At 32.6% G+C, this 13,777-nt stretch overlaps 1 long non-coding RNA gene across 5 annotated transcripts in view; it reads right to left on the reverse strand.

The window, feature by feature from the left end:
• Positions 1 to 13,777, reverse strand: part of LOC144225862 (uncharacterized) — a 207,766-nt gene that overhangs the window by 135,222 nt on the left and 58,767 nt on the right. For all 5 annotated transcript variants that reach the window (XR_013333442.1, XR_013333438.1, XR_013333441.1 and 2 more), the window contains exon 3: positions 8,839 to 8,940. This is a non-coding gene — a long non-coding RNA (uncharacterized LOC144225862). The remainder of the gene's footprint in view (positions 1 to 8,838; positions 8,941 to 13,777) is intronic.

A 13,777-nucleotide genomic window follows, 5' to 3' on the forward strand; every position in this document is an offset into this window, starting at 1 on the left:
ACAAGCTGGTAGATCAAGACCACCGAGCTTAATTAAAAACAAAATTAAATGGTCAAAACATTCCAGTGAAAAGGAAAGCTGTGTAGATTAGATAAAAAAAAAACAAGACTCAGCTAGATACTACTTACAAGAAATCTATTTTAAAATAAAAAATATACAAGTAATTTTAAAGGAAAAGGACAGAAACGATAAACAACACAAGACAAAGGAAAGCTGGAAAGGTTCTATTAATACCTAAACACAAATACAAAATAAATACTATACAGAGTACATTTCAGAGTAATGAACATGATGAGGAATAAAGAAGGTCATGTCGTAATGGCAAAGGGATCAATTTATCAATAGAAGTCACAATTTTAAATAATTATATACATAAAAACAGAGTTTCAAAATACATGAAGCAAAAACTGACATAATTGCAAGAAGAGAGAAATCTCTAATGTACCTAAGAAATGCAAAACCCTCATCTCACCAGTGATAGAACAAGTAACCAGATTATCACTAAGGATATAGATTTTGAGCAACACTATCACCACCTTAAGCTAACAGTCATTTTAGAACATTCCACACAACAGCAGAATAAATATTCTTTCAAGTGTGCACTGACGAAGGTAGATTGTACTCCACAGTATAGTGCTTAGGAAGAATACTATATCAATAAATGTCTTCATTAGAAATAAATTCAGCTGCTACATTAACTAGAAAAGTAATAAAACATTAAACTGAAAATAATTGTGAAAGGAAAACATGAAAGATCAGAATTAATTATCAATGGACTATAAAAGAGAGAAAAATAAGGAGAAATCAATGAACTAAAGGAATGCTCTGAGAAATCAACAAATTAATAAAACTTTAGTCCACCAACTGACAAATACTGGCCAAAATTTTCCCTCAGCCCATTTTTGAATGGCTGTGTGCTTTGAAAAACAAATAATGGTTGTTAGAAAACAAACAAGAATTCTTTCTTTTTAGGGCCAAATAATATTCCTTTGTATGTACGTACCAAAATTAAGTGTTTCAACTCTCCATACCCTGGAGAGCATTGTTATTTTCTATTTTTTTGATAATGGCCATCTTAACAGTAGTAAAGTGGTATCATGATTTTGATCTGCATTTCTCTGATAATTAGTGATATTAAGCTTCTTTTCTTATACTTGTTAGCCATTTGTATGTCTTCTTTGTTGTAATGTCTATTCAAGTCCTGTGCCCATTTTTTAATTGAGTTCTTATTTTCTTTGTCAATCAGTTCCTGCTGTACACTACAGCATGGATGAGTCACGAGAACATTATGCTAAGTGAAATAAACCATCACAGGGGCGCCTGGGTGGATTCGGCAGTTAAGCGTCCGACTTTGCTTGGGTCATGATCTCGCGGTTTGTGGGTTCGAGCCCCGCGTCGGGCTCTGTGCTGACTGCCAGCTCAGAGCCTGGAGCCTGTTTCAGAGTCTGTGTCTCCCTCTCTCTCTCTGACCCTCCCCTGCTCACACTGTCTCTCTCTCTCTCTCTCTCTCCTAGAAATAAATAAAAATATTAAAAAAAAAAAAGAAATAAACCATCACAGAAAGACTAACACTTCTGATTCCACATATATAAATAGCCAATTTAGTCAATCTTATAGAAGCAGAAAATAAAATAGTGGTTTCCAGGGGTCGGAGGGAGCGGAAACAGATAGCTGCCATTCAATGTATACAGAGTTTTAGTTATGAAAGAAAAAAAATAGTACTAGATATCTGCTGAATAAAAATGGGCATATGTTAATAATACTGCATTGCACACTTAAAAGCTATTTAAAAGGGAGATTTTGAAAAAAATATTTGTTTTTGAGAGTGAGTGAGCATGTACAGGGAAGGTTCAGAGAGAGAGGGGGACAGAGGATCTGACGCAGACTCTACCCTGACAGCAGGGAGCCTGATACGGGGCTTGAACTCACTAATAAGCCTTGAGATCATGACCTGAGCTGAAATCGGATGCTCAACCGAATGAGCCACCCAGATGCCCCTAAAAGGGCAGACTTTATGTTAGGCACTTTTTATCATGATAAAAAAAAAAAAAAGAAAAGAAAAGAAAAGAGAAACATATAACAGAGATTCGATGCGGGCCTCAGCCTAATAGATTTACTCTCCAATTTTATATAGAAAATATTTGGCAATTCTTGATTGACTCTAATCAGACTCATCAGGAAAAAGTGAGAGAAAACAAATATTAACAAAACCAGGAATGAGTGTTGAAATCACTATACCAACATGCATATTAAAAGAATAACAAGAGACTATTATGAGTAACTTGACGCTAGTATATAAACTGGACAACTTAGATGAAATGGTCACATGCCATTTCATAAATTACCAATAAACTATCAAAGCTCATTCAATAATACATAGATAACCTGAATAGCATTATTTAATTTAAAGTAATTAAATTTGTCGTTAGAAACCATCCTACAAAAAGAATCTCAGGTTCCAACAGATTCACTGGTAAGTGCTAACAAATATTTAAGATAAAATAATAACACTATTTCTGCTCTAGCCATTTGAGAAAATTAAAGAATTTTATTAGCCAACATTATCCTGATATTAAAATCATGCAAACACACTGCAGATGAAAAAATATTACAAACCAATATCCTTCATTAACTTAGATGCAGAAATCCTAAATAAATGTTAGTATCTTAAATCCGACAGTATATGACAAGGGTGAAGTATCATCACCTAATGTAATTTATCCCAGAAATTTAAACTTAGTTTAACATTAGAACAATAAATTCACTTTATTAGCAGACTGAGATATAAAAAAACAGATCATCTTAATATACCTAAAAAATCATTTCAAAAACTCAAATAATCATTCCTGATAAAACTCTCAGCAAACGAGGAATAGAAGGGAACTTTGTTAATGTGATAAAGATATTTAAAAAGAAAGTACACCTAATATTATACTTAATTGTAGAAAAATGAATATTTTCTCTCTAAAATCAGGAATGTGGAATGAGTGCCCACTTCCACCACTTCTATTTAACATTGTTGTAGGAATTCAAGACAGTGCAAATCATTTTTAAAGCAAAAAAAGTAATTAAAAGCCATATGTATTAGAAAGGAAAAAGTGAAATTATGCACAGATAATATAATCATTTATGTAGAAAAATGATGGAGTCTCCAAAAAAAGTTAACAGAATAAGTGAGTTTAGCAAGATATCTGAATACAAAATTTTATTTCTACATACTAGTAAGAAAAAGTAGATATATATATATTTTTTTAAAAATCAATATTATTTTTAATAGCAACAAAAGTCAAAATACTAAGGGACGGATCTGACAAAGGATATATAAAATCATTCATAGAAAACTATAAATCATTGCTGAGGAATCAGAGACCTAAATAAATGGAAAGATATATTCAGTTTATGAATCTGAAGATCAATATCTTTAAGATATTAATTCTTCCAGAAATGATTCATAGATTCCATATAGTATCAATCATACACTCAGCATTTTTTTAAGGAAATTCATATAGAAATCCAAAGTACCTAAAAAGTTAAAACATTAAAAGATAGAACAAAAGGGGAGAACAAATAATAACTAACTTTAAAACTTAGTATGAAGCCACATTATAAGCTTTATTTACTATACACTTTATTCTAAAGTATTATATTTCATAAAGAGAGTCAAATTATATCAGTGTCCCTGAATGCAGATTTTCCAAAAAACCTACACACATAGGACATGTACTGACAATGGTTGGAATATGATTTTCATCCAAGTTGCTAAGGTAATTCCGTGGAGGATGCATAATCTTTCAACAAATTATACTGAAATAATCAAATATCCATATGCAAAGAATTAACTTAAATGAATCCTGATGGCATATAAATTTGCTTAAAATAAACCAAAGACATAAATGTAAACTTATATGTGTATAATTGTAGAAGTTTGGTTGAGGCAAATCCTTCTTACATATGACTATAAAAGCAGGATCCATAAAAAAAAAGAATTGTAGTGTGTTTCCATCTCTCTTCTTTTTCTTCCCTTCCCATATGTTCATCTGTTTCTTAAATTCTATGTATAAGGGAAATCATGTGGTATTTGCCTTTCTCTGATTGACTTATTTTGCTTACCATAATGTGTTCTAGCTCCATCCATGACATTGAAAATGGCAAGGTTTCATTCTTTTTGATGGCTGAGTAATATTCCATTGTATATACATACTACATCTTCTTCATCAGTTCATCAGTTAATGGATATTTGGGCTCTTTCCATAGTTTGGTTATTGTTAATAATGCTGTTATAAATGTAAGAGTGCATGTATCTCTTGGAGTCTGTATTTTTATATACTTTGAATAAATACATATCTAATATTGAAATTGCTGGATTGTATAGTAGTTCTATTTTTAGTTTCTTGAGGAACAATTATACTATTCTCCAGAGTGGCTGCACCAGTTTACATTCCCACCAACAATGCAAGAGGGTTTCCCTTTCTCTGCTTCCTAACACCTGTTGTTTGTCGTGTTGTTAATTTTAGCCATTCTGACAGGTGTGAGGTGGTATCTCATCATGGTTTTGACTTACATATTTCCCTGATGATGAGTGATGTTGAGCATCTTTTTGCATGTCTGTTAGCCATCTAGATGTCTTCTTTGGAAAAGCGTCTATTCATGTCTTCTGCCCATATCTTAACTGGATTGTTTTTTGGGCGTTGAGTTTGATAAGTTCTTTATACATTTTGGATACTAACCCTTTATCCGATACATCATTTGCAAATATCTTCCCCCCTTCCTCCACTGTCTTTTAGTTTTATTATCTCCTTCACTCTGCTGAAGCTTTTTTATTGTTAAGTCCCAATAGTTCATGTTTGTTTTTGTTCCCCTTGACTTCAGTGAAGTATTTATCAAAAATTTAAAAATTCTCTTTGAAAGACAGTCTTAAATATGACTCTAAAATTGGGATGCATAAAAATTATAAGTTGCTATATAATCAAAATATTAAAATTCTTTGAAATACAATGTTAAATAAATGTAAAGCCAAGACATAAGCTGGGAGAAAAACATTTGCCAAGCATATATCTGATAATAGATTTACATCTAGAATCTCCAATGTTAAAACATAACATGAATGAACAGCAACAACATAATCAAAGTGGGCAAAATTTAGAACAGACATCACCAATATCCTAGGGAAATGCAGATTTCCTAAGGAATTTCATTTCACATGTTAACATGATGCAATTAAATAGCTCACAATATAAGTGTTGGCAAGGATGTGGAGAAACTGGAACTCTCAAACTTTCCTAATGGGAATGTAAAATATTATAATTACTTTGGAAAACAATTTAGCAGCTTCTAAAAAAGTTAGGCCTACACCTACCATATAACTGAGCCACCCTAATCCTAGATATGTAACCAATATTAACAACAATAAAAGTATGTTGTCAGAAAAGTTTGTACAGGAATGTTCATACTAGCTTTATTAGTAATATAGCTAAAACCTTGAAACAACCCAAATGTTTAGCAACAGGGGAATAGAAAAACAAATCATGGTATAACCACAGAATGGAATCCTATTCAGCAAGGTAAGGAACAACATGAATAATTCTTGAAACAATTATGTTTAGTAAAAGAAGCCAGAGCCCCTTCCGCCCCCTCACCAATATATACATTTCTCTTTTGTACATCTTTTGTTTTTTGAGTAACTCTACTTATATAAAATTTCAAAAAATAAAAACTAATCTATATTAACAAAAAACAGATTAATAGTTGCCTATGATAATTGGAGATCAGCAGAGAGTGGTAGGAAGAGGAATTACAAAGCAGCATAAGGAAATTTAGGGGGTGATGAATATGTTTACTATATTGGTTGTGATAGATTCCCTGGTGTCTAAATATGTCAAAGCATGAGAAATTGTATGCTTTAAATTATGTGCCGTTATTGTATGTCAGTTATATGAACATACACATTAAATTAGGGCTCAAGCTGTCCCTCCCCCAAGTCTCATGAGTATTAAGAAAAAAAAGTAAATGAGGATTTCACAATTTTGCATTCTTATTCTAGATCTTAACCTTTTAATCACTGAAGTATATCATTACATCCACTAGAGTCACAGGAAAAAACAATAATGAGTACTTTTTGGCACCCTTTAAGCCATGGAGTCCTAGCAAATCACTCTTGAAAGGTAGAAAGCTCAGATCTGAAGTGAACACTTGCTTTTTACAACCCTTTTCATTTATCACTGTCCACTCACACAGGGCAGTGTGGGGATGGGCACAGCATTATGTTGACGGCTACAAGTACTTTCTTCTTAAAACACATCCTTATGGTTTTGTGACTAGAACAAAATGAAAAGCCAATTGCTGTGACACTTACTTGTGTCTCTCAGGATATCCAGACAAGAAAACAGGTTCCGTCCATTTTGGAGAATGCCTAGACACTTGTACTGCAGCTCACTCCAAAGGTTAAAAACATTAGAAGCTTCATGTTTATCATTGTTTCTGCTGCTTCCAAGATTTTAGTAGGTCAATTAGGCAGACTGCAAGCTTATGAGATTTATTTAAGTAAGGAGTACGTGGCATTATCTGTCCTTCGAACCTATAATGAGGGTATTTTAGCAGATGGAATCTAATTTATAACAAGGACCTATACCCTGGATAATGAAACATAGGCTATTAAGAGCTTACATAAACAAGGGCTGTAATGCAATGCCAAAACAAATCATTTTGACATGTTTTAGAAATACAAGGGGCTTCTTCAAATATCATCAGGAATAAGTCATTTGGTGTTTCAGGTTCATACATCAATGCAGTTGCTGTCACTATGAAAAATTGGACTTTTTGTTTACTTAAAATTTGAAATGCCATGATTTGGTACTTGAAAAATGGTGTGGGAAAAATGAATGTCCTCCTGTTTGTGAAAAATGGGTATTTTATTAGAGCAAAGTAGGAAGGAGGAGAGAGTACTCATCTGTACTGGTAAAATAGTGTTTACACAGGAAGAAATATAACAAAGGGCAGGTCACTGGGGACAAGGGGAGCAGAATCACTTAGGGAGCTGATGACAACAGGAGCCAAGAATATAGCTTGGGCCCAGAGCTGACCCACCTCTTGGTCCCTATACACACGTAATGAATAAATGCATCTTGAAGTTAAGACTCATATTTCATAGCTGCATGAGACTCCCCAGCTAGAATGCATCTGTTAATAATAAAAATTTCCCTTCTGGAATGAGAGTTTAATAGTTCTTGTTCATGCTTTAAATAGAAGATCACAGCAATAAATCAGCATTATGATTTTAGGAGGTAGTAATGTATGAAATATAATATATTGTTTCTGGCATTTACTTTGGTCAAAATTAACTTAAAATATTCACCCAAAGGGACAGATTGATAAAATAATAATTATAAACATACATCTTAGGAAATTGTGTACTTTGTGCATTCTAAAAGAACCATTAAATTTAACATATATATTATGTTTATTGTCTTGAGGAGAAAATATTGAATTATTTTATTCAACTTTAGAAGCCAAGTGTTTGTTTCAAATAAAAATTATCAAAACTAGTTGACACACTGTTTTACAACATGTTTTCATTATACACCTAATAATACACCTAATAATAAATTTCGTTAGTTTAAACATATGAGGATAATTATTCAGTAAACTTTTTAAAGATAAACTACCTTTATGACTTCAGATGGGACATTTTAACTTACTTTAGATTTCTATGTCAATTCAGTTAAATTATTTCCATTCCCCATATCAATCAATATACACACATGCAAAGTATCAAAGTTATTAGATAATTCTCTTGATAAAAATTCATATGAATATATATAACAGATATAAAGTTGTACTTATGAAACACAAATATATAGGTAATATAATTTTAAAAAGATATTAGAAAGAAAGTTCTATATCTGATTTGTTTTTTATCTGTACCCGTACTGAATGCAATATATTGCAAAAGGAGGTACTTAGTAAGTATTTTTTGAGCTAATGAGAATAAATTAGTAAAAGAATGAATAAATAACTGGGCAATTATAAGATAATGTTGGCAGAGAATCTGATGTGCTAGACTCATATCTCTCACTGATTCTTCCAGTCCAGCATATTTAGAACACCCTATTTTGAGAGAGGAATACAGTATTAAGACGTGAAACACAGATTAGGTCCTTTTGAACTCTAGGTTTCTAAGATGTACTTTTTTACGAGGTTGAGGAACTGTATTTATATTTTAATATTGTTGAAGTTTTTTTTTCTAACATAATTGGCTGTGGAATTTTAACAATGCTTTCTAGAACATATACTGATGCTTCATGCTATTTTCCATTAATCAACTAATGAACTATATTAAGTTTTTATTATATTAAGTTTTAAGTATATTAAGTTATATATTTATATATAATATATACCAAGTTTATAATAAGTTTTAACTATAATAAATTATTATACATCATTATACTCCTTGATGTATTTTTCTTATTTACAGTATATTTTCTGTTTACTATATATATTTATTATGTTTCTAATTTGTTTTATGGTATCTGATTAATGATTATTTTATTTTCTAAGGAGAATATCTGATGAAACAAAATACATGTAGTTTTATGCAACTGTCCCAAGACCAATATTTAAAATAGTTCAAGCATACCACCAAACTAAATATTTTTTCATTGCTAAGAATATTATGCACAAAATTTTTGGTAAAAGAGTGAGTCATTCAATGTCTTTAGTGTTTTGTGCCAATCTAATTTACATGTTTTCTTAACTTCTGTAATATTAATATAGTTTCTTTTGATTATACAAATAAAGTAAATGCCACATTAGAATATACTGTGCTTCTATAATATGTCTTACTATGTGGTGGTGTAAGTCCTCCAGTTTTCTTCTTAAAGATTCTCTTGACTATTATGGAATCTCTTCATGGCTATGTGAACTTTATGATCTGATAAACAATTACTGCAAAAGAAAAAGAAAGATTATGTTGAAATTATATAATATATATAACATTAATGTGAGGAGAATTGTCATCTTTATAATATGAGTCTGATAATTCATGAATATGATAGACTCATCCATTTATTTAGGTGTTTTTTTTAATTTCCCTGAGCAATGCTTTTTTTAGTTTTTGTGTGGAGGTCCTACCATTTTTATGATAGATTTATTCCAAGAAATTTGATATTTGCCAATACAATATTAAATGATATTGTCTATTAGCCTACCACTAAACAAAGAAGAGTTAGTGTAGATATATTAATATCAGACAAAGTAGACTTTAAGTCTAGAAGCATTATTAAAATGAAAGACATTTGAAAATAATACAATTATTATTTTACAATAAGGTAAAATCAGAGTACCTTATACAAATCCTAAAGTTGTGAACACTTAACATATGCCTAAGTAATTAATAAAATAAAGAAGAGAGAGGGAAAGAGAGGGAGAGGGAGAAAGACAGAGAAAGAGAGAGAGACAGAGAGAAACTAGTGTTTATTTGACTTCAGTGGTTAACCATAGAGCTAAAACTGGTATGAGTCTTTTCTTTCTTTGTCCTTTCCTTTCTTTCTCCCTTCCTCCCTCATTCTTTCTCTTCCTCTAACTCTCTTTTTCTATCTTTTCTTTTTTGTGAAATTTTATTTAAAATTTTTTAGTGTTTATTTATTTCTGAGAGAGAGACAGAGAAAGAGAGAGAGACAGACAGAGCATGAGCATGGGAGAGGCAGAGAGAGAGAGAGGGAGACACAGAATCCATAGCAGGCTCCAGGCTCTGAGCTGTCAGGACAGAGACCGACCTGGGCCCGAACCCTTGAACCATTAGGTCATGATCTGAGTCAAAGTCGGTAGCCCAACCAGCTGAGCTACTCAGGCACCCTGAAACTTTTTATTTAAATTAATAGTTAATATATAGTGTAATATTAGCTTCAGGGCTGTAATACAATGAGTCAACATTTCCACACAACAACCAGTGCTCATCACAAGGGCACTCCTTAGTTCCCACCACTTATTTCACCCATCCCCTCATTCCCCTCCCCTCTGGTAACCATCAGTTTGTTCTCTATAGTTAAGAATCTGTTTCTTGGTTTGCCTCTCTCTATTTTTCTTGCCCTTTGCTCATTGGTTTGCTTCTTAAAGTCCACTTATGAGTGAAATCATATAGTATTCGTCTTTCTTTGACTTATTTTACTTAGCATAATAGTCTTTAACTCAATCTAAGTTGTTGCAACTAGCAAGATTTCATTCTTTTTATGACTCAGTTAATATTCCTACACACACACACACACACACAACACTTCTTTATTCATTCATCAGTCAATGGACACTTGGGATGTTTCCATAATTTGGCTATTGTAAATAATGCTACAATAAACATTGGGATACACATATCCCTTTGAATTAGTATTTTGTATTCTTGGGGTAAATACCTAGTAGTGCCATTGCTGGATTGTACAGTAAGTTATTTTTAACATTCTGATGAAACTTCATACTATTTTCCTGAATGGTTGCACCAGTTCGCATTCCCACCAATAGTGCACTATTAACTAGAATTTAAGTAAAAAGTGAAACAAAAAAAGTAAAAAGAGGGTTCCTTTGGAAATTACATGGACTAAATACTCCAATCAAAGGACACAGGGTAGAGTGTAAGAATGGAAAAGAAAAAAGACTCATCTATATGCTACCTATAAGAGGCTCATTTCAGACTGAAAGACACCTACAGATTGAAAGTGAGGGGATGGAGAAACATTTATCACACAAATGGATGCCAAAGAAAGTCAGAGTAGCACTACTCATATCAGACAAACTAGACTTTAAATCAAAGAATGTAAATAGAGACAAAGAGGACATTATATAATCATAAAGTGGACAATCCAATAAGAAGATATAACCATTGTAAATATTTATGTACCCAACATTAAAGCACTCAAATATATAAAATAATTAATAACAAACATAAAGGTACTAATTGATAGTATTATTGTACTAGTACAATAATAATAGGGCATTTTAACACTCCACTTACATCAACAGACAGATCATCTAAACAAAAAAAATCAATAAGGAAACAATGCCTTTGAATGACATGCTGGACCAGGTGGATATAACAGATATATTCAGAACATTCCATCATAAAACAGCAGAATACACATTCTTTTCAAGTGTACATGGAACATTTTCCAGAACAGATCACATATAAAGTCACAAAACAAGCCTCAAGAAATGCAAAAAAACTGAAATCAAACCACGCAACTTTCCACATTACAATGCTATGGAACTAGAAATCAACCACAACAAAAGATTTGGGAAGACCACAAATACATGGAGGGTAAACAAGATGTAACTAGGGGCACCTGGGTGGCTCAGTCAGTGAAGTATCAGATATTTGATCTTGGCTCAGGTCATGATCTCATGGTTCATGAGTCTGAGCCCAGTGTCAGACTCCTCGCTGATAGTGTGAAGCCTGCTTGGGATTCTGTCTTTCCCTCTCTCTGCCAGTCCCCTACTCTTTCTTGCTCTCTCTCTCAAAATAAGTAAGTACATTTAAAAAACAAAACAAAAAGCAACATGTTACTAAAAAATGAATGGGTCAACCAGAAAATCAAAGAAGAAATAAAAATACATGGTAACAAATGAAAATGAAGACACAATAGTGCAGAACCTTTGGGATGCAGCAAAAGAGGTCTTAAGGGAGAAGTATATAGCAATTTTTTTTAATGTTTATGTGTTTATTTTGAGAAAGAGAAATAGCAAGCACCAAGGGGGTAGAGTCAGAGAGAGGGAGACAGAGAATCCCAAACAGCCTCCACACTGACAGATCTCACCAATCCTGAGATCATGACCTGAGCCAAAATCAAGAATAGGACGCTTAACTGACTGAGCCACCCAGGCACTCCCATACAGACCTATCTTTTAACTTGTCAACCATTAATTGACTTTTGAGGTTTTCTTATGTTCTTGTCCAGTAACAATTCATTTAAATTTATGTTTTCATTATTTTTATCCAATAATTTAATATTACAAGGAGTTTTCTCATGTATGTAACTGTCCATAATGACAGAAAACAAAAGTGGAGTTTTCTTTTACATTTCAGTAAAATATGAAATCAAAACTGGAAGAGTATTGGTCATTTGCTTTTATGATACGGCAAAAAAAAGTAGGGGAAGTGAGTTTCTGTTTTTTCCTCATGAATTTGCTACTTATAAGGTGAGATTTTTTTGAGAAAATAGGAATGGCAATAATAGTAACAATTATAAACAATGTTCCAATAAATAAGTAAATAAATAAATGAATAATGTTCCTTCTAAGCCTACAATTTTAGATTGATTACAAATTGCCTAGTCATCAAAAACTACAGCTTAATATTAACATAAAACTTTGTTACTTTAGCTTTTAATTGTTCATATTATACATAAACTGGTTCATGCTTTGTCATTTAAAACCATTTATAAGCCCATTTCTAGGCCAAAATCTTATATGCAATCTTTCAGGCTGAGCTATAGGCAATACAACACAGGCCTCAAGAAGGGAAGTTGACTTGACCTCACTCACCTGGGATACAGTCAGTGTATGTGCTTTTCCAGATGGAGCTATAGCCAAAGACTTAATCAAGCTAGCCTAACCCTACTCATATGAATTTCTATCCCAGTCACTCTCTTTAGGCATAATTGGCTAGTCTTTTCAGACACCTCTTTCTTGGGGGGCGTTCACTGAGACATTTTTCCCTCATCTGTACTACATGTTACCTGATCAAAGGGAAGCTGGAAGTTTTCTCATTTGCCTCTTGCCTTTTTTTATTGTTTATTTATTTTGAGAGAGAGAGAGAGAGAGAGAAAGATTGTTTGTGCACACACAATTCAGAGAGGGGGAAAGAGAGAGGCAGAGAGAGAACCCAAATAGGCTCTGTGCTGTCAGCACAGAACCCCATGCAGGGCTTGAACCCAAAAACCTTGAGATAATAACCTGAACTGAAATCAAGAGTCTTAATGTTTAACCTACTGAGACATGCTGGTGCTCCATGGATTAAAGTTTGATTGTCACTTTCAGTTGGGCTCACTATGCTATTGACCACTGTATAACTGGTACAAATATTTTTATCAAAGTATTGGTAACAGACCCCTTAATGATAATATGGCTTAATAATGCTTAACTTAAGTTTACATAAAATCAGAACTTTAATATAAATTCTTAAGCAGAATAAATGCTACACAGAACAGTATTAAATGTTTTATTTAAATGACCTAATAAATTTTGATTACTTAATATATCATATTAAGCCACTGTTATTCAGGATGTTGATGAAAGAATGGATTTGGTCATAGGCACAAATAAAAATGTTGTTTATAATCAAAACATATTCTAAGATACAAATAAGTATTATTAAAATTGATAATGTATCAGCTGCAGGGATGGGTGAAATAGTTGCAACGAATCAACAGGTACAAATTCACGGCAATAAGATAAATAAGCTTAGAAAAGTTAATATACTGGGGCACGTGGGTGGCTCAGAACTCACAGTTCACGTGATTCATTGGGCTCCATGCTGATAGTGTGGAGCCTGCTTTGGATTCTCAGTCTCCCTCTCTTTCTGCACCTTCCCTGCTCATACACATGCTCTCTGTGTCTCAAAAATAATAAACATTTTTAAAAGTAAATTTAAAAAGCTAATATAGTAATGTATTACTCTTAAAACTGCTAAACAAGGTCATTAAGCAATTACTGAGAAAAAAGGATGAAACAATTATTAATTTTTTCATCTCTTGTTGAGGAAGTGGTAGGGATACAATATAGGGTGATTATATTTTTA

This window comes from Crocuta crocuta, unplaced genomic scaffold (assembly GCF_008692635.1).
Source record: "Crocuta crocuta isolate KB4526 unplaced genomic scaffold, BGI_CrCroc_1.0 scaffold131, whole genome shotgun sequence".
NCBI lineage: Eukaryota > Metazoa > Chordata > Mammalia > Carnivora > Hyaenidae > Crocuta > Crocuta crocuta.